The sequence below is a fragment of the Carettochelys insculpta genome, chromosome 4, assembly GCF_033958435.1.
Source record: "Carettochelys insculpta isolate YL-2023 chromosome 4, ASM3395843v1, whole genome shotgun sequence".
Taxonomy (NCBI): domain Eukaryota; kingdom Metazoa; phylum Chordata; order Testudines; family Carettochelyidae; genus Carettochelys; species Carettochelys insculpta.
Window position 1 is genome coordinate 47792176 of NC_134140.1, and position 21234 is coordinate 47813409.

General features: G+C 46.5%; 1 protein-coding gene across 2 annotated transcripts in view; it reads left to right on the plus strand.

Annotated features, from left to right (window-relative positions):
- The first annotated feature begins 232 nt into the window (after positions 1-232).
- ATP10D (ATPase phospholipid transporting 10D (putative)) overlaps positions 233-21234 on the plus strand; it is a 79387-nt gene continuing 58385 nt past the window's right edge. The window contains exon 1 of one of the 2 annotated variants that reach the window (XM_074992717.1): positions 233-372. The gene's annotated coding sequence lies outside the window, so the exon portion shown is untranslated. The remainder of the gene's footprint in view (positions 373-21234) is intronic. The other variant, XM_074992716.1, reaches the window with a different exon arrangement.

The window sequence follows — 21234 nt, forward strand, 5'->3', positions numbered from 1 at the left end:
GGGAATGGGAGACAGGAAGGGTACGAGTAGGGAGGAGCCAGGTGGGAAGAACTAGACCAGCGAAGGGAAGAGTGAGCGGAACAGAGCACAAGAACGTTGTGATGCTCCCCGCAGGGGGAGGTAGGGAGAGCCACTCAAGAAGCGCCGAGAGGAGACGTCAGAGAGGGCGAGGCTGTGATTCGCTGCTCCCTGCAGCCCCCGAAGGAAGGAGGCTGTCCCAGCCGGGGCTCCTCGGGAAGTTGCCTCGTGAGGCGCTGGGCTCCGCAGCCGCAGGGACTGGCTGGGGAGCGGCGCTGAACCGGGCTGTGGAAAAAGTGCCGGCCGCGTGACCGGCCTTGTGGGGCCGCCGCGCTGGGATGTGCAGCGGGACGGGTAAGCGGGGACCCCCCGCCTTCTGCTATCGCTTTCCTCCCACCCACCCCCTTCTGCCTTGGTGCCTGCAGCTCATCTTGCTGCTGGCGCCTGTGGGGTGCGCCCTGGCCGAGGTGCAGCGTGGTCGCCCCTCCGCTCAGGGGTGCCCCGTCGTTTGGCATAGGTCATTGGTTGCATGATTTGAACGAACCCCGGTTGCATTGTTGTGCCCCGTTGAATTAGTGCACTGTCTCAATTCCCTGCATCCAGCCAATCCTACCGCTTTGGGAAGGGTTCTGTTGCAGCACAAACCAGTAAGTCCAGTCAGGCTAACAACTTATGCCAGAATAAAATAGTTCAGGCTTTAGGGTGCCATGGGACAGCTTGTTGTCTTGCGAAGGTTACACTTGGCCACGTGGGGGAGAGAGAGTGAAATACAGTGGGACCCTGGGTAAATTAGATGGATGAATTTCTCTTCATGTTGATTCATGTTGACTTCAGTGAAGTGGGAAGAAAAACTGCCAATGATAAAGTGTGTAAGAGCAAAGCACAGATTCAGTGCAGTTGTGTTAGGATAGAGTAGAGCCTGTACGTTAATTTATAGTTTTCTTGTTTGCCTGTCATCTATCAAAAGGCCCTACGTGTACATTTCATAATAGATCTCTCTTGTATTGGGCTTGCCCAACTGCAACAAGTTATTAAATATGCCAGAACTGAGAGCAGAGTCTGACTGAGTGAAGATCCTGGCCTGTATTCTTATAGTACAGTCACAAAGAACTTGGTGTCAAAGCTGATCACATTCTGCACCTGGGTGACAGAATGGGGGGGATCCCACAAGAGACCTTAAAAATACCTTGCCTGTACAGGCTCTGCTTAAAAGCTTCCCAAGGTCATAGATTCCCTGACTCTGGGAGTAGCTGCCATCACAGAAGTGAGAAGACCCCTTTCTAAAACCCAGGCATACACACTGGGGATGTCTCTGTGTGAGGAAACCCCCAAGCTCTTAACCCTCCTTTAAGAGAGAGCTTGAGGGGAAAAAAGGGGAAGAAATTAAGTTTCAGTCTGAACCTTTCAGTTTTAGGAATGCACATATATACACACACACAGACCATTCTCTGGCACACAGGAATCAAATCATTGCCTTAAAAAGGTGAGTTATTAACAAAACAAAAGATAAAGTATACAAATAAAATAACACATACTTGGTTGCTAGGTGTTACAGAGCAACTTTAAAAAAAATGTAGATAGAAGCAGAGAATTACTTCCCTGGGATTCAGTTTAAAAGCTACAGTGGGTGGGGAGAACTGAAGTATGGAGATATACCTATTTCATAGAACTGGAAGGAGCCTTCAGAGGGCATGGAGTCCAGTCCCTCAGCAGGACCTACCACCATCCCTGAGAGATTTTTATTTATTTGTTGGAACCTGTTTGCTCTAGATCCTTAAATGGCCACCACAAGCATTGAGCTCACAACCTTTGGTTCAGCAGGCTAGTGCTCAAGCCATTGAACTGTTCCTCCCTCCAGGAGAAAATCTTTAAGTCCTGCTTAGGTTTAAACATCTCTGTGTCTCTCCCTGCTCTGTCCAGACTAAAGAAAGACCCCTCGGCCAGTAACTGCTTCAATTCAAGAGATCCCTTTCTCTCTTCCCCTTGGCTCACCTGGTTGCTTGCCCACAGACAACCCACTCTCTCTGGGTTTAACCCTTTACAGGCATTCATTCATGACTGTTGCATTGGCCTCCTTCTTATCTCTCAGCACCCATAATTGAAGAAGGAAGCACAGAAAATAACAGCTAGGTCAGAGTGTGCTTATTGCTGATTTTGAGCTTTAGAAAATTAATAAAATCATTGAATACCTTCAGACTCGGAAACCTTCAGCCCCAGCTTCTGTAGCTTAAGCCACAGTGCCCAATGTGTGAGACCTTGGAAGGCTCAGACTCTCATTCTCTCAACGGTTCCATGGAAAAAAAAATGATGATTGGAAAACTAAATATTTTCTAGTCAAAGTTAAGTCAGAACTTAATAATGAGCAAACTAGAGATGTTTTCCTGTATACAAATGGTGGCCACCCTGTAAACCTTCTGCAAATGGGGGAGTACAGATATTGGAGGAGGAGGACTGAGGTTTTTCACGTTGAATAGTAATTAAGTATTTTGTCCATGTAACTGGTAGCAAGTAGACATGCCTAAGTTCACAGAAGGTCCCATTGAAATCCATGAGGTTTCTTGTGGTCACAGAGGTGTGGATATGGAACAGGAGAATTTATTTAACACTATTAATACAATTGTATTACTACTTTTATGTAGTATATCCTTAGATCACCTCTGTGAAGTAGGGAACGGCTATTATCCCCATTATACAGATGGGGAACTGGGGCTTGGAGAGATTCAAGGTACGTCCACACTACAGTGCCGCAGCTATGGAGCTACAAATGTTCCAATCTATAGTGCAGAAACTTACTACAGCAATGAAAGAGATTTTTGGGTTATAGCTAGGTTGACCTAGGTCTGGTGTGCACCTAAAACCCAAGTGATTTGCCCAGCTGTCACTGGAAGTACGTAGCAGAGCAGGGATTTGAAACCGGGTCTCCCAAATCTAGGCTATCCTAACCACTGGGCTCTATCCTTCAAACTATTGTGCTGTCATTATCTAATAATAGAGCCTCACATTTGACCTCTGAAGAAGGTATTTGCAGGAGGAAAAACAGAGAGAAAGAGACTAGAATTTTCAACTGTAGTTGCTGATTGCAGATGCTGCAGTTGGGAGCTGTACGTACCCAGCATCTCTGAAAGGGTGTGCCCACTCTTAAGACTTTTTTCTTAGCAAAGACAAAGTCAAAACCTCTAGGGCATGGTTTCCCAAACTGGGAGCCTGAAGAAATTCCAGGGGGAGGGGGGGAGGCGACCCAGCCCCCTTCCCCTCCATTAATCCCCCACCCTCAAGAAAGATCTGGCCTTTGCTTCTGGCTCTCAGCCCCTGCCATTTTATGTGGTCAACCTGTTGCAGCCACTGTAAAAAAAACAGGCAGCCAGTGAAGACCCATGTGTAGTTAGCTGCCTCCTGTAAAGGTGAGTGAGTGTGGTTTGCGGGGGCAGGAGGAGGATGAGATTAGATGGCGGGGGGCTGATGGTGCCTGGTTTTGGGGGAGGAGAAGGGCTTGGGTGGGGTGGGGGGCTTGCAGGGCTTGGGCCAACAGCTTGTGGGGCTCTTAGGGCTTAGGTGGCTGGCCCTGGCAGCGTGGGGCTCGGGCTGGCGGGTGGGCGGCTGGCCCCGGCAGCGTGGGGCTTGGGTGGCTCAGGCTGGTGGGCCAGCAGCTGGCCCTGGCAGCATGGGGCTCAGCGGGCGGCTTGGGGGGCTGGCCCACAGCTGGTGGGTGGGCAGCTGGCCCCGGTAGTGTGGGGCTTGGGCAGCTCTGGCAGCACAGGGTTCAGGCAGGTGGGCAGCTGGTGTGGTCAGCTCTGGTGGCTGGCATGGGGCTCAGGCGGCTGGCCAGCTGGGGCTATACCAGGCACCTGCAAGGGGCCAAGAAAAAGTATTTGTACTAATTTTTAATTTTAAATAACATTTTATATTGAGTTTCTGTGTTTATTTTAAATTACAAATCAAAATTTTTGTTAAAAGGGAGTTGGCTGATGGTAAAGATGATGTAGAGGGGTGTGAGGGTTTCTCGAAAATCAAAAGGGGAGGGGCATGATGCTGCAAATTTTGGGAACCACTGCTCTAGGGAGTCACCAAAGACTTTGACCTTAGTGACTAATTCAAAATCATGCCAAAGCAGCAGAAATGTAGCACTTTAAAAACTAACACAGACCCACAAAAGCTTATCACTAAATAAATCGTTTTGTTAGTTTTTAAAATGCTACATTTCTGCTGCTTTGGTTTGTTGGAATACAGACTAACACAGCTACCTCTCTGTTACTGTGCAAAGTCATGCTGTAAGTCAGTGGAACAGCCAGGGTTAGAACTTGGGTGTTGTTTTGATCTCTGTTTTGCATTCAGGCCACTTCATCATACGGTTTCATTTTTATTTTAGTTTCTCATATTGCTAAAAAAAACTTAACCGTTTGTCGTTGAGCTGTGACGTATTGTAGGGAGTGAGTCTGCTGAATCTGTTTCAGGGGTCTGAAACTGTCCTTGCTCAACAGACATATTTTATGGTGTTGTCATCCCTTTTGTAGCAATTAAAGTGGATTCAGAGGTTGTTCCTGTCAAGAATATCTCCGAGCACTGGACAAGTGTGTATTGTTACAAACCAATGCACTGATTGTCTCTCTTCTGGTAAAAGAAAGCAGTAATGTAGCACTTCAGAGACTATCAAAATGATTTATTTGGTGATGAGCTTTTGTGGGACAGAAAGGTCATCCCCAAATAAATCATTTTGTTAATCTTTAAAGTACTACATTTCTGCTGTTTTATTTTGTTAGAATACAGATTAACACGGCTACCTCTCTGTTACTATTCTCTTCTGGTAGGCACTTCAACTTTGACATTGATTCATTGTACAACTAGGGAATTAAATTTCACATTTATCTTCAGTTCCATTTTATTGTGTATTGTTTTCAGGCCCATCTATTGTCATGGCAGGAAACATTCTTTACAGTAACAGCACAACTTCTCTGGATGTTGCTATGCTACAATTTAGCTGACGAAGCTATAGTGCTGATAGATGTGAAGAATCCACCTCCCAGAGTGCCATAGCTAGGCTGGCCTAATCCCCTGTGATAGGCACTGCTGGTTTGACGGAATAATGCTTCTGGCAGTCTAGCTCTGGTCTCTCACTGAAGTGCTGTTACTACAGTGGCAGGGAAAAAAATTGTTGCTGCTGACGGGTATCTGCATAATGAGGTTATGCCAAAGGTGGATCCCTGTAGTCTCCATAGATACAGCCTCAGACTTCTAAGAGCAGTGGCAAAGGGGAGTAGATGGCAGTTTCTGCTAAAGTGAAAGCAGTGATATAATTAGTGTTGACAGTTAAATTACCATTAGCTTTGGCCTTAACATCCCATTGAAATGAATGGGTACTTCACGCCTCTCTTAGGATAATTGTTCCAGCATGTTGTTGCAGGAGGGTGGAAGCTGGAGAGTGGGGGTGAATTGGGAAACAAAACTACCGTGGTTCACCTTTAGAAAGCAAAGCTGTATTCAAAAGCAGGTCAAAATGTTTTCTTTGAGGATGACACACGGGATTTTTTTCAGATGTGGGCTGTGCGCTTTTTTACTTTTTAAGAAGGCCTGAAGGGTATTTTCCCCTGCTCTTTTTTTTTTAAACATTAGAATTTCAGGTCTTGCCTGTGCAGCTTGTTTCACTTGTGTGATTTAACTTGGGTTTACAAAGACTTTTGTTAGTGTCTTTTGCAGTTTTCTCGTTAAAGAGGAAACAGTAGCAAATGCCTTCTCATGAGAGGATTATTGTTGTTTGCTTTCTCCAATGTAAATTGATCCTTAAGCTTGTGGGTACTCATTAGTCTCTAAGCCTCTTGATGTTTACTAACTCTTGATTTTCAGAAGATTGGGAGGATAAAACATAAAGCCTTATGTACATTTAGTCTGTGCAGTTTGGATGCTGAAATCAGAGTTGTTTGTTTATTTACTAATACAGGTATTTGTGAGCCTTTGCAGTAGGTAAAATTGTCCAACCAACAGCAATCTGTGTGATTGACATGCAGCTGAGACCTTTGTGTGTGGATTAGCTCCTTCCTGTCAAAGATGGTATCAGCTGCTTCAAAACTTGCCTCTCCATGCTTACTGAGCACTCTGTCTGAAAATTCATAAGTAGGAGGGGATGGAAAACTGGCCTTCTAGGAACAGCAGCTTTCTTTCCCTTGGTGGCCTCATACAAATAGCATCTATCTTGCCCTTGGTGGCCTCCTGCAGAGATTTTCCAGGAGTAGGGAACCCTGGCAAAGTGGCTCCCTGGAAAACACACTGTCAAGAGCTGGTTTCTGGGAACATATTGTTAGCTAAGCGAGATCACTCCTCTCCTCAAAAAAACCCTTTGTTTCCATAAAGGTTTCTAGCTGTAATGAATGTAGCTCACTCTGTGTGTGTGTGTGTGTGTATGTGTGAGAGAGAGAGAGAGAGATAATGATTTGGAGACCATTGCAAATGAAAATGATGACATGAAAGGAGGAATGTTGTCAGGAGAGAATGGAAGGAGTCAAAGGGTGTGGTCCAGAAAAAAGTGAGGGTGGCATATGGGGAATGTTAAATGGTGTATGAGTATAGTAGCACAATATATAGTGATGCACAGCTTCAAAGCACTATAACTACTATGTAATTAATCTGTACCACCTCACTGTAAACTAAGTAATTATTTTACAGAAGGAAAAACTGGTGCAGGAGGAATAAGGGGCTTGTTCAAGGCCACATAGCAAGTCACTAACAAAGAGGTAATTAGAACTCATCAGTTCCAGGCTTTCAGTCCCTTGTTCTATCTGCTAGAGACTGTTAACTCCAGGTAGATGAAGGAAGAGTGGGAGTGATGCCTTGAGAGTGAATCTGAGAACCCAAACTTGGAGATTGAAGGAGTTTGCAAAAGAGCAGGGGATGGAAAGAATGGGAGAGGAAAAGTGACATTATTTTGACAGTACCTTTGCAGTAAAAGCTTCAGTGCTTCTCTCCACTCTGGTTTCACTGTAGGACAGCTAATGTGCATTAGTTACCCTGCTGCAAAAATACATCTTTTCTTAATAGTGAAGGCAGCCTGAGTGATTCTGTGAATCCAGTTATTTAATGATCACAGAAAGCAGACTCTGCTCCCAGGATATTGTTTAAGCTGTCAAACCTAAAGTGTGGCCCTTTTAGATTTTCTTCATTGCAAAGTCCACATAGATTTTCTTGTTGTTTTTTAAAAATGAGACTTTTAAAAATAATGCAAGTGATGTAGGTCACTTTCAAATAGCTATGAAATAAAGGGGGGAGGGAATGAGACTCCTTTATCATCAAAAAGGCATGAAAAGTAGATTTAAAAATAACCATCTTGTTTTCTTACATTGGTGTTTCCTGTCACGTGTAGGCAAGAGAGGTTTATGGAAAATGATATGACAGAATAAATAGTCAAAGTAGAACCATTTAAAAGGGAAAGCACAGAATTTACACTTCAGATTTTGTAAGGTTAAAACAAAAGTGGGAAAAAATATTTCTAAATTTGAACACCCGGTGAGGGCAAGAGACCCTGAGCCGGAGTTAACAGCCTGAATATTTACACCATAATTAAACAACCCCAGGAGCCTGACTCAGCTGACATGGGCCAGCCGCAGGGGCTTAATTGCAGTGTACACATACCAAGGGTGGCCTGTCCAGATGGTTTTCCAGGAGGTTGGCTCAGTGATGTAGTTCTCTCTTTTGTGCTGTTTAGGGTTCATTGTGACTTAGGCTTGGCTGGATCTGTTGTTCTCAATCTGCCCATAGGTTATTTTGTTTGTTAATTCATGTGGCTTTATTTTTATTTAAAATTTGTTTTTCTCAATATAATTTCCTTGTGACTTTCCTTGTGGTTGCAAGTGTAAACAGTCATATCAAATAAATTACTAAGTTAAAATAAACAAACAGTGCCAGCTAGTTCTGATCCACTAAGAAACTTTAAATGCAATTTCTTGTCCCCAACAGCTGTTGTTATCTCCTGGTAAAAAAGCTTCAAGTCAGAGTTGATCTTTACTCTGGCCCTGGGTCTACAGCTTCTTCAGGAGTGTTTATATCCTCCTCGAGTTAGCCAGGCAGTTTCAAAGGCCAGCTGCAGATAACAGACTGATTGTTTCCCATTACTTAAATAGGGTAGGAACCCTTTGTTCAGCACCCACTGTGCCCATGCAAAAATAACAGGTTCAAGATGGATTACAGTACCAGATGGCATGGTCACATGTTTCTCTGGGACCAAACACCATTTGGACTTGTAGGATGAACAAGACCATTCACAGGTAGAGTACTGAAGCCTGGTCTATACTGGGGATCAAAGTCGATCCCAGATACACAGTTATAGCCACGCAGTTAGCGTAGCTAGAATCAACATATCAGGATCGACGTCCTGCCCCTGTGTAGATTGGGGCTCTTCAGGCTCACACCAATATCCCTTACTCCATGTGGCAGTGTGGAGTACCAGGGTTGGTGGCCGAGCCCAGAGAGAGTGATTTTGCTGCGTCTTCACTGACGCAGCAAAATTAATCTCCTGAAGATTGATCACAGAACGTTGAGCCCCTTGTAAGTATAGACATACCCTGAGTCATGCTTCCCCTAGCATCAGTGATGGCCCTCATTAGCATGTTAAGAATTATAAATAGATCCACACTTCATATTTCTAACTTCACATATAAGAACGTTACTTGCACAAATATAGGCTATGCGAATTCGGCAGGTTGTAATGGTGACATAATATGTTATATGATCTGTCTTGTGTCAAGCGCTTTTGAATTATGCATGTTCATATTTGTAAGCCAATATTCTTAAATACTGCTCCCCCTTGTGCTTTTTCCTCTGGCTTTCCTTGCCAAAATATTCCCATCAAATATGTCTGATGTTTGTTTATGGGCAGCAGCATTTTTCAGTAACAAAACTGAATTCCTTATACTTTTAAGCCATAATCTAAAGCATGTTGGCAGATATCCAACTCTATTGTGCTCAGAGCAGGAGAACACATCACAATTGCTGTATTAGCTCTATGCCAAAGCATTATACATTGCAACAACTAATTGCTACAGATTTGTCATTTTCCTGCAGCTCATGGGAAAGAATTATTGCTTCATACAAAGATGCAGTAATAACCCCATGTGACTCATGTTAAAGATGGCTGCCTAATACTAGTAGCTTGACAGAAACTAAATGGGATAGAGAAATCCTAGGGGGAAAAACATCCACTTGAATAAATTGCTGGTTAAAGGCAGTTTGAGAAGTAAAGTGTATTCATTTAATAATATTAAGGCAACTCAGTTTATGAAAATCCTGCTAGTTTATGACATTTAAGAAGGTTGAGGAAGTTTTGCTATTTCTCAAGACTTGCAAGGACATAGGCCTAGTTTAATGACTCTCATCTCAAGCTGAATCTACACTTGCCCAGCATTTGACACACCACAATTGATCTCTGAGTGCAATTTTGCCGCATCTGTAGAGATGCAGCAAACTCAATCTGTACAGGCTTGGACATTGACCCTAGTGCTCTCCGCTGTTGCCTGGAGTAAGGGACATAGGTGCAAGCCTGAAGAACTCCGATCTACACAGAAGCAGGAAGTTGATCCTGATACGTCAATTCAACGTCCTGATGCCACTGCTTGCTATCATCTCCTCCCTGGTGATTACACACCAGCTGAGGACCAGCAGGGGCAGCATTGAGACTGAGTGGAGGAGAGACAGTCTCCTGTCCTCTGCCACAGCAGCCCTTCCTGGTGTAAGGGAGGAGTAAACTTTCCTTAGTCCTTGCTGAATGCACAAGAGGGAGACTGGTTGCAGCTGGAACAATCCCACAGGGAATTTGAGGGAAAAGTCAATGTAGGGATTTGCATTTTCTTTATTGTCAACATTATAAATGAACAAACTAGGTCAGTTTCATTCTTCGCTCAGACCGGGTCTAGCCTCCATGGGTTGGGCCTTGCTCAGTAGTTGATAAAGCCTTCTTCGTGGCTTAATTGATAAATTCTGGTTCGTCAATAGCTTTGGAATAGTGAAGATTAGAGGAAGCAAAGCTGTAAAGTTTGTGCTGATGGCAAGAGACAAGAGACATGTTTATATATACGCACTAATGGTAATATATTGGGCATTTTACTATGCTAAAGGCTTATTTAGAAAACTAAAGTTGGGGTGGAAAGTAAGATACTGTAAATCTGTGGATGTGGCTATCCATGTCTCTTTTTTGTTGATACAGATACAAATTTTGTATGTGTGCAGGGCTCCAGTAAAAAGGGGCATTGTTCACCTGATCAGCTGATTCCATACTGTAGACTAACAGACTTTTAAAAAAAAATTGAATAAAATCTTAAAACGTTAGCCTGTTGAATAGTAAAATGTTAGTTACAAAAGTGTTTTCAAGGATGCTGCTAAAAAACTGTTTGTTTTTTTTTCATAATTAAAAATATTTCCCTTTGGCTCGAAACTAAGATCCAGATTGTATTTTTCCCTTACTGTATTTATGAATTGGCTTGTTGCAAGTCCAGTGATTTCCACATAGCAAAAAACACTTTCAGTTGGCACTAGTTCATACCCTTACCGGCAGTGGTTATTGATGACGTAAGGATTGAATGGATATGGAAGTTGACTAGTTCACCGCCAGGATTGATCCCTTAATGTTAGGAATGAAGAATTGTGTGAAGCTGCCATCCTATAGGGTTCCTGTTTTGTAGGTTTCCTACAGGCAAGTGTTTTGTTTCATTTCCTGGGAGTACTGAGCATGGACACTCCTAGGTTAAGACATGGTCACTAACAGGCTATATCTACACTAGCCCGAAACTTCGAAATGGCCATGTAAATGGCCATTTCGAAGTTTACTAGTGAAGCGCTGAAATACATATTCAGTGCCTCGTTAGCATGCGGGTGGCCACAGCAATGTCGAAGAGCTGTGGCCAGTGGCATGCTAATGAGGTGCCAAATATGCATTTCAGCGCCTCATTAGTAATCTTCAAAATGGCCATAGATGCCATTTGTAGACGTATCCCAGATATTTCCAGAAACCTTTTGCCACGTTTAATTATGCATGACCAACTGCAGAATTAAAGTTGCTGGAAAATCAAAATTCTGTTTCACTTCTCCCTTCACGCAGGATTCCGCTTACATCTGCTAGAAAGCTTGCCTTCTTCTTCGAGTGTCCCCGTGGGTGCTCCACATTAGGTGTCGGGCTCGCCCCGGCGCCGCAGGTCAGATCTTCCAAGAAGTTTCTGCCGGACCGCGCATGCGCCGGTGCGCGCCGCTCCCTTGCACGTTCCTGGCCACGTGCGCAATCCGGTCCCCACCAGTTCCTCTTTAACCGCCATCGGCTGCAGATGGAATCCGCTCAGGCTACGGCCAGAGTTAGCGTATTTAACGTTTTAATTGTTTTAAAGTTTCTTCAGTCTTAGATTAAGTTAGTCGGTTGTTGTTTTCAACAAAAAAAAAAAAAAAACAAAGAAAGGGAAGGAATTCAAAGCTTCCAATCCTAGTAACAAGCAGAGCACCGGAGGCCAGGAGCCTAGGGCCATTAGCCCTCCTGCCGTGGCAGGCTTTATCCGAGAGGGGAACAAGCACAGAGGAGGTGCTAAGTACGCTAGTAACAACTCAAAGACTCACCACAATGTCCTCTTCAGGATTCAAGAAGTGTGAGTCATGCCGCGAGGCGATGCCAGCGTCTGATGGGCACAGTCAGTGTATAAGGTGCTTGGGGGAATCCCATGTCACTCAGAAATGTTCCTTCTGCGCCAAATTAACAGCCAGAGCAAGGAAGGACAGGGAAATGCGGCTGAAAATGCTGCTGTTCGACAAGGCCCTCCAGCCAGACGTGCCAGAGCGGCCGCAGCAGGAGGGACCCTCCGGGGCCCATAAAAGGAAAGCCGCGTCCCTAACCCCATCAGCTCAAAAACAGAGGAAAATCTCCCCAACCCGATCCCTGCCGGCAGCAACAGCGAGCGGGACGGGTGGAGTGCACAGCCCCCAGCTGCAGCTACAGCTGATTGGTGGCGGCGCAGAGACGCACGTGGCGGAGGTTCAGCCTCCGATGATCAAACAGCCCCCCCGCACTGCGGGCAGGGCGGCGGCTAAGCAAGCGCCGGAACCGGCGGCTCCGCAAACAGCGGCACCGACCCCCGGGGAACCGGTGGTGCAGAGCGCGCAGGTACGCAGCCTGCAGGCACCGGGGGAGACTGTCCGCATGGCACCACTGAGGAGCGTGCCGAGCGCGGTGCAGACTACGGGGCCGAGATCCCCGACGTGTCAGGGGGCGGAGCCACCCCCACAGGGGAGGGGAAAGGCAGCACAGAAAACACGGCACCGCAGTCCCTCTCCAGACAGGGCTGCAGAGCTGCTTTCTCTGAGCCCTCCGCTTGTGCTGCGGACTCCAGCGAGAAGGCAGGGGTCACCCCTAGCCTATCCGGAGCCCCAATCTCCGTTTCTACAGCCAGCCTCCCCATGGCTTGGACCTCCGTCGCTCTTCTTGGCTTCGAGCCGCTTGAGTACTATCACAAATTGGCCTCTCCAGCGTCCCGTGTCTCCAGAAGATCTCGCTCCCCCAGACGTAGGGGGTATGCACAAAGGGAGTGGTCCAGGTCACCATCCCAGGAGCAGTGCCCGTGTTGCCATGGTCGCCCCTATCATGCGGGGCATAGACACCATAGGCATACTACCAGGGACAGATCCCCACAGACGGTTCCGTATGCCCGAGGGCAATCGCGAACGGGGACAGAGACTCAGATATCTCAGGGGGAGTTGGTTCTGGAACCCTGGGATTTTCCCTCGCAAGCTTCTAGCGAGCGGATGTACCACCATCAACAGGACCCGGAGGGGTCCAGAGAGGCGTACCCTAGTGGTTCCTCACTGTCCTCCCCGGATGAGGCTACGGCCCCGGGGGACGTCCATCCTCCGGACGATCTCAAACAGTTCCAAGAGCTGTTTAAAAGGGTGGCCTTCACGCAAGGCATCCAGACAGCAGAGGTGCAAGAGAAGCACCATAAGCTCCTTAAAAATCTGAGACCTCCGGCCTCCTCTAAAATAGCCATACCGCTTGACAAAGCAATCTTGGAGTCCGCCACCACGATATGGCAGACCCCTGCGACTCTTCCGCCTGTCCACAAGAGAGTGGACAAGAAATACTTCGTGCTGGCGAAGGGCATGGAGTTCCTATTCAGCCACCCACAACCAAATTCTCTGGTGGTAGAATCGTCTCAACAGAGATCAAAAACGTCTCAGTTCAAAACAGGGGGAACGGACAAAGATGCCAAGAAACTAGAGCTGCTCGGCAGAAAGGTCTACTCCTCCTCCACCCTACTGTTGAGAATGGTGAATTACGCAGCGCATCTAGCGAACCACAATTTCGACAACTACTCTAGCTTAACCTCCCTCATGGACTCGCTTCCAGAGGACAAGAAGCCGGTGCTCAAGGCTATCGTGCAAGAAGGCTACGCGGCCTCGAGGACGGGAGTTCAGATCGCCCTGGATGTTGTGGACACAGCAGCATGCTCAACAGCTGCGGCAGTGGTAATGCGAAGGGAGTCCTGGCTCCAAACATCCGGTATACCGAGGGATCTACAGGCAAAGATCGTCGATCTCCCCTTCGACACGCAGAAGCTGTTTGCTGAATCAACTGACTCGGTCCTTCATTCCAGTAAAGACTCAAGAGCCACTCTTAGGACCTTAGGGATCTACACCCCTCCATACAGAAAGAAAAAGTACTACCCTCAGCAAAGACGGTACCAGTATCAGCCACAGCGTCCCCAGTACCACAGGGGTTACGAGCAAGGGCGACATCAACAGCATCAACAATATAGAACTCCCAGGCGACGTTCCCAACAGAGCTGTGCGTCCTCGGGGCAGGGCCAAAGGCCACAAGTTTGAGAGACAGATCCAGGGCTGCGCCATCACTACCATCGCACAATGTCATCCGAAGCTGTTGTTCCACCATCGCCTCCGACCATTCTACGACCAGTGGCAAAGGATCACCACAGACAAATGGGTGCTGGAGATCATAGCCACAGGGTACGCGATCCCCTTCCAGTCGCTCCCACCACCACGACCTCCACCCAGGCCCCACCTGCAGGATACCTCCCACAAAGCGAGACTCAAGCAGGAGGTAGACCATCTTATGCTCATAGGGGCAGTGGAAAGAGTGCCGGAGCAACTGCAAGGGAAAGGGTTCTATTCCAGATACTTCCTCACGGAGAAAAAGACAGGAGGCTGGAGGCCCATCTTAGATCTTCGAGGCCTCAACTGGTACCTGCGCAAGCAACGCTTTCGGATGATCACAATCGCCTCCATCCTTATGGCACTGGACGATGGAGATTGGTTCGCAGCCCTCGACTTACAAGACGCGTATTTTCACATAACTATCCATCCGGCTCACCGACGATTCCTCCGGTTCATGGTAGGTAAAGAACATTTTCAATACAAGGTCCTACCGTTCGGCCTCTGCTCGGCCCCCCCGAGTCTTCACCAAGACAATGGCAGTGGTGTCAGCCTACCTGCACAGACGGGGTATTTATATTCCCGTATCTGGACGACTGCCTACTCAAAGGGGCCTCGAAGGAGGAGGTACTACGCATGATACGCGTCACAGCAGGCACATTCTCTTCTCTCGGCCTGGTTATCAATCTGGCAAAATCAAAGATAGACCCCACACAAGACACAGAGTTCATAGGGGCACGCATAAATTCTATTACAGCGAGAGCATATCTACCAGAGACACGCTTTCGGGCCGTCAGCTCCCTCGTGCAAGTCATCACCTTCAGCCCTATGGTGCCGCTTCTGACGTGCTTACAGCTGCTGGGCCACATGGCAGCAGCAACGTTTGTAGTACAGAACGCCAGGTTACACATGCGCAGCATGCAGCACTGGCTGGCGAGCGTATACAAACCGGCAGCACACACCGTTCACAGGGTGGTGTCGCCCACGACAGAGGTGCGCAAATCCCTTCAATGGTGGGTAAACCCCAAGAACATGGTAACAGGGGTACCCTTCCACCAACCACAAGTATCAGTTTTTCTTACTACAGATGCCTCCCACATAGGGTGGGGAGCACACATGGGCGAAGAGGTGACACAAGGACTGTGGTCCTCCACGGAACAGTCACTGCACATAAATATACTGGAGCTCAGAGTGGTGTTCAATGCCTGCAGACACTTTCGAGACCATATACAAGGCAAAGTAGTCTGGATCAGTACAGACAATACCTCCACCATGTTTTATATAAATCAGCAAGGAGGAGCTCGGTCCCGTGCCTTATGTGCAGAAGCAGTCCGGTTGTGGAACTGGTGCATCGCCAACAATATAACCTTGAAAGCCTCATACTTACCAGGCGCTCACAATGTGAAGGCAGACCAGCTGAGCAGGCGTTTCACACTCACGCACGAGTGGCAGATCCGTCCCAATCTGCTACGACCGATTTTTCACACATGGGGCTTTCCCCAGATAGACCTGTTTGCCACTCAACACAACAAGAAGTGCCCACGATTCTGCTCCAGGGCAGGACTGGGACGGGGGTCCCTGCGGGACGCATTCGCAGTCTCCTGGAGGGGCCCCCTGCTTTATGCTTTTCCTCCCACAGTGCTGATCCACAAAGTCTTGCAGAAAGCCAGGAGAGAAGGAGCCCGAATGATCCTGATAGCCCCAACGTGGGATCGACAGCAATGGTTCCCCCTACTCCTGCGCATGTCGGACCATCCACCGAAGCCCCTCCCGGTGGCGCTGGATCTGCTCACGCAAGCCCAGGGGTCCATAGTGCATCCGCACCCCCAAGGCCTGCGACTACAAGCGTGGTTGATCCATGGCTCAGCTCCCTAGAGAGCACATGTACAGAGGAAGTGCAACAAGTCCTAGAAAGTAGCAGGAGGGCTTCCACCAGGAAGACCTACAAGCAGAAGTGAACTCGCTTCACGGCATGGTGTTCTACCAAACAGTTAGCCCCCCTTTCGGTGCCTATACCTGTAATATTAGAGTATTTACTAGACCTCAAGAGAGGAGGATTCTCACTATCCTCGTTAAAGGTCCACCTTGCCGCCATTTCGGCGTTCAGACACGAAGAGGAAGGGCACACGGTGTTCGCCCATCCCATGGTTACCAGGTTCCTCAAAGGGTTGGTAAACCTATACCCCCCTCGGAAACCGCTTCCACCTTCGTGGAACTTGGACCTGGTGCTTAGTGCGCTAATGGGACCACCGTTTGAGCCTTTAGCCACGGTTTCCCTCCGCCTCCTTACGATAAAGACGACCTTCCTTCTCGCAATCACATCAGCTCGCAGGGTGAGCGAGCTTGCGGCAGTTATGGCAATGCCACCCTGCACTGTTTTTTCCAAGGAGGCGGTAACCATACGGCTGCATCCAGCCTTTGTTCCTAAAGTTTCTTCTGAGTTTCATATTAACGAACCTATTGTTTTACCCTCGTTTTATCCAAAGCCTCATAACTCTAACAAAGAGGCGCGCCTACACCTCCTGGACGTGAGGAGGGCGCTAGCCTTCTATATAGACAGGACCAAGTCCTTCCGGAAAACGGATAGACTCGTAGTCTCTCTCGGTCCCAAATCGAAAGGAGAATGTCTCTCTTCGCAGAGAATCTTGAAGCACATCGTATCCTGCATAAAAATGTGCTACGAACTCAAAAAGACTCCTTTACTGGCCATGCCCAGGGCTCACTCCACTAGGGCGGTGGCGGCATCAACAGCCTTTTTCAAGGGCGTTGCGCTAAAAGACATTTGCAGAGCGGCGACCTGGTCATCCTATGACACCTTCGCCAAGCACTACGCCCTTCACAGGGTATTCCAAGAGGATACCCAGCTCTCGACAGCGGTCCTCTCGGGGACAAGCTGCACATGATCCGATTACCCACCTCCTATTTTGGGTTACTGCTGGGTAGTCACCTAACGTGGAGCACCCACGGGGACACTCGAAGAAGAAAGAGAAGTTACTCACCGTAGTAACGGTGGTTCTTCGAGATGTGTCCCCTTGGGTGCTCCACCACCCGCCCATCCTCCCCGCTTCGGATCTCTGTTTAGTGTTTTGCAGGAGCATCCGAGGCAGTTGGTCAAGGAACTGGCGGGGACTGGATCACGCACGTGGCCAGGAGCGCGCAAGGGAGCGGCGCGAACCGGCGCATGCGTGGTCCGGCAGAAACTGCTTGGAAGATCCAACCTGCGGCGCTGGGGCGAGCCCGACACCTAACGTGGAGCACCCACGGGGACACATCTCGAAGAACCACCGTTACTACGGTGAGTAACTTCTCTTTCAGGAAACATATTTAATAAAAGTTTCCAGACAGAAGCTGACCTTAAATATAAGAAAAGCAATAAGACCAGGAAGATGAGCGATGTGTTTGTGCTGTTTTTCCAAACTTATCTTAAAGAATATCATGCAGTGCTTTTAAATTGTTGCATGCCGAGTAGGAAAGTTCAAATAATACTTGCTTTAGGTACTTGCAGAAAGACATTAAACTTTTTTATCTTCTCTTTTCAGCTGCTTATTTTAGAAGTACAATTGCACATCCATAGCATTGCTTGTGTTAAAGAGTATATATAATTATATGGGCATGGGGGAAATAATTTCATGCCAATGTCTTTTAAAGCATAAACATTGGATGAAATCCCTGCCCCACTTGGATTAAGCTAATTAAGCCACTCTTATCCTCCCCCTTCCCCCCAAAAAAGTATCTGACATAGTCAGGATACTTCTACATTTACTGGAAGATTGACGCAGTGGTGGTTGATCTTCTGCGGTTTGATTTACCACGCCTAAATCAGGGTTCTGCTAGGTACATCTTACAGTCACGAGGAGTAAGGGCAGAGTTACTCTCTGGTTGACATCCTACTGTGGGGACAGCATGCAAATGAAGGAAATCCAACATGTAAATGAGGCACAGATTTACGTATATGACACCTCGTTTGCATATTCTTTCCAAAGAAGAAAAGCAGTGTAGATGTGGCTCTTTCAAAAGTAATCCTGCTCTTTGAAAGAATCCTTTTTAAAAAAAAAAAAAAGGAAGAAGGGGAATTACTTTTGAAAGAGCCACGTCTACACTGCTTTTCTTCTTTGGAAAGAAGAATATGCCGATGAGGTGCCATATATGTAAATCTGTGCTCTCTGCATTTTCAGTTTCCTTCATTTGCATGCCTCTTTCAAAAGAGGAATACTCATGTAGATGTAGCATTGGAGAATTCCAAGTTGGAGAGCATGTCTTGGTTAGAGGCCTGTGTGCTAGGCAGATGATGGTGTTGCCCACAGTGATTGAGAGGAGGTAACAGGTAGGGTTTAATATGTGTCTAAGGAAGAGGAGATTAATTTAGTAGGAAAGAATTCCAGCACAATATTATAGTATTTGATCTAGCACAAGGCTGTGATTTAGGAAATGACTAAGACACCAAAGTACCTTGTAAAGGTACGTTAATGTTCTCAGAGAAATAAGCTACATTTTTAATAACATGTCCACTTGGAATAATCAGGACAGTTGTATATCTTAAAGAAATTTTAAAAAAATTGTCATTTTAATATAAATTCACTTTGAGCAATGATTGACTTTCTAGCTGAAAGAAGTAGTTTGAAATTACGAATGGTGAATGTTTCAAAGCAGTGACAGAATAATGCCTTTTTCATTTTATTGCAGAGAAAGCTTAGTATTTCCATTAGCACTATTCAAAAACTGAGGAGTTTATTTTGCAAAACAATGTTCTGCAAGTTGTGGAATAGAACAAGCTTTAAGACATTTTAATAACAATATTTTTGAAAATAATTTATTTTGGGTTTGGTTTTTGCATACCTACTCCATTATCTTCCTCTGTTTTGCCACTGAAAAAGAGAGGAGGGGAAGAAAGAGGAGGAAATCAACAATAATATGCTGCAAAATGACTACATTTGTTTTGTTTTTTTCAGTATTGTTGAAAAATAGAAAATTGGACAGGTAACTCCTTTTTTTCCCCACAAAGGCCCCCTTTGTTTGGAAAATTATCTGCTTTGAGGGAAAAATGTTCGAAAATTTTAACATGAAATGTTTGTCTGCTATAAACTTTACATGAAGAAAGGAGAGGGTGATTTCATTCTTGATTTTTATTTATTTATTTTTTAACCGTCTAAAGAAAGAAGTAGGTACTGTAAAAGACCCCTTTGTGCAAGCGCAGCCTGGAATAAATTCATTTATATAGGAGTTACAGTTTTACAATGTAAGGGCTAGCTATTGGATGCTTCATAATAAGCTATTGGCAGTTGTGTTGTAGCACTTTTAGTCTCAGGATATTAGAGAGAATAAGGTGCGTAGTATCTTTCATTGGACCACCCTTTAAGCTTAACGGAAGACAATCTCTGTGTAAGCTGAAAAAGGGACTTGACTGTTGCAAGCCAAGCTGTTTGCTAGGTGCCAGGCTTGCACCAAACAATCTCTCTGCCCTCCGTTCCCTCCCTAGCCTGAGGAGCAGCTGGACACTGATCCCAAACTTGCTCCAGAGAAAAGAGCAGCAGCCTCAGAAAGAGAGAGGAGAGGTTCAGGGAAAACAGTCCATGGCTCAGGATTTATCAACCTAGCAGCAACAAAGACGAGAGAGAAAGTTTGCTCCTCCTCCAGCAATAGAACCAGGGAATAGAACCTACTCTATTATTTCCTCCCCCATCCCCCACTCTTTTTTTACTTTAGGCTTGGAAGATTTGAAAGAGGCAGTGGGCGAAGGCATGAAGTAAAGAGGGTCGGGAGGTGGGGAAGAAGGGTCTTTCACAGACTTACTTTCTCCAAAACAATCAGCAGGGAGGAATAGATACTGGGAGCCGTTGACTGGAGTCTGGTTCAAAGAGCAGAGGAGCTGGCTTTGCATGGCAGCAGCATGTCCAGGAAGTGAAGCAGCCATGGGGGCAGGACAGGAGGTGGGGGGAGGCCAATTGTGCTATGCCCTCTTTTAGAACTTTCCAACACACACCCCTGAGGGTGTACACTCCTCTGTTTTAGATTGTGACTGTGAAGGTGCTGCAGTAGAGTGGACGTGCTGAGCTTGTGTAGGTTTCCACATGAAACACATGCGATATTGTCATGTAATGGTCAATACATAACTGCACTTCTTTCTAACTTGGGTTTTTTGGACATCAGATACCAGTTTATTGCATAAACAGTGAGAAGTCCCATGACACCTTATAGACTAACAGATATTTTCTATCATGAGCTTTTGTGAGCAAAGATCTGCTTCATCAGATGCACATAGTGGAGATTCCAAAGGCAGGTCTAAATGTACAGGCTGATGAAAAGAAGAGGGTATCAATCAAGAGGAGGGCCAGAGATGACAAGGTCAGTTCAGTCAGGAAGGGTGTGGCCCACTTCCAGCAGCTGATGTGGAGGTGTAAACACCAAGAGAGGAGAAACTGCTTTTGTAGTTGGCCAGCCATTCCCAGTCTTTGTTCAATCCTTGATTGATGGTGTCACGTTTGCAACTGAATTGTAGCACTGCAGTTTCTCTTTGGAGTCTGTGTTTGAAGCCTTTTTGTTGCAGGATGACTACTTCTAAATCTGTTACTGAGCGTCAAGGGAGATTGAAGTGTTGTCCTACAGGTTTTCGTATGTTACCATTCCTGATATCTGATTTGTGTCTGTCTATTCTTTTACGTAGAGACTGTCCAGTTGGGCCAAAGTATATGGCAGAGGGGCATTATGGCAGACAGTAGATGTGCAGATGAATGAGCCCCTGATGGTGTGGCTGATGTGGTTAGGTCCTGTGATGGTGTCACTGATGTAGATATGTGAGCAGAGTTGGCACCAAGGTTTGTTGCAGGGATTGGTTCCTGAGTTAGAATTACTGTGGTGATATGTAATTGCTGGTGAGAATTTGTTTCAGGTTGTCAGGCTGTCTGTAGTTGAGGACTGGCCCACCCCCCAAGGTCTGTGAGGGATTGTTGTACAGAATGGGTTTTAGATCACTGATGATGCGCTGGAGAGGTTTTAGTTGGATGCGGTATGTGATGACCAGTAGCATTCTGTTGTTCTCCTTGTTGGGCCTGTCCTGTAGCAGCTGGCTTCTGAGTACGCGTCTGGCTCTGTCAATCTGTTTCCTGACTTCCTCAGATGGGTATTATAGTTTTAGGAAAGCTTGGTAAAGGTCTTGTAGGTGTTTTGTTTCTGTCTCGGGTTGGAGCAAATGCAGTTGTATCTTAGTGCTTGGCTGTAGACAATGGATCATGCGGTGTGCACGCATGCATGTTTTTGTGTTCTGTATCTAGAGAGCTATGTGAATAATTGTGTAAAATACTCGCTGTGTGTACCAGCAGT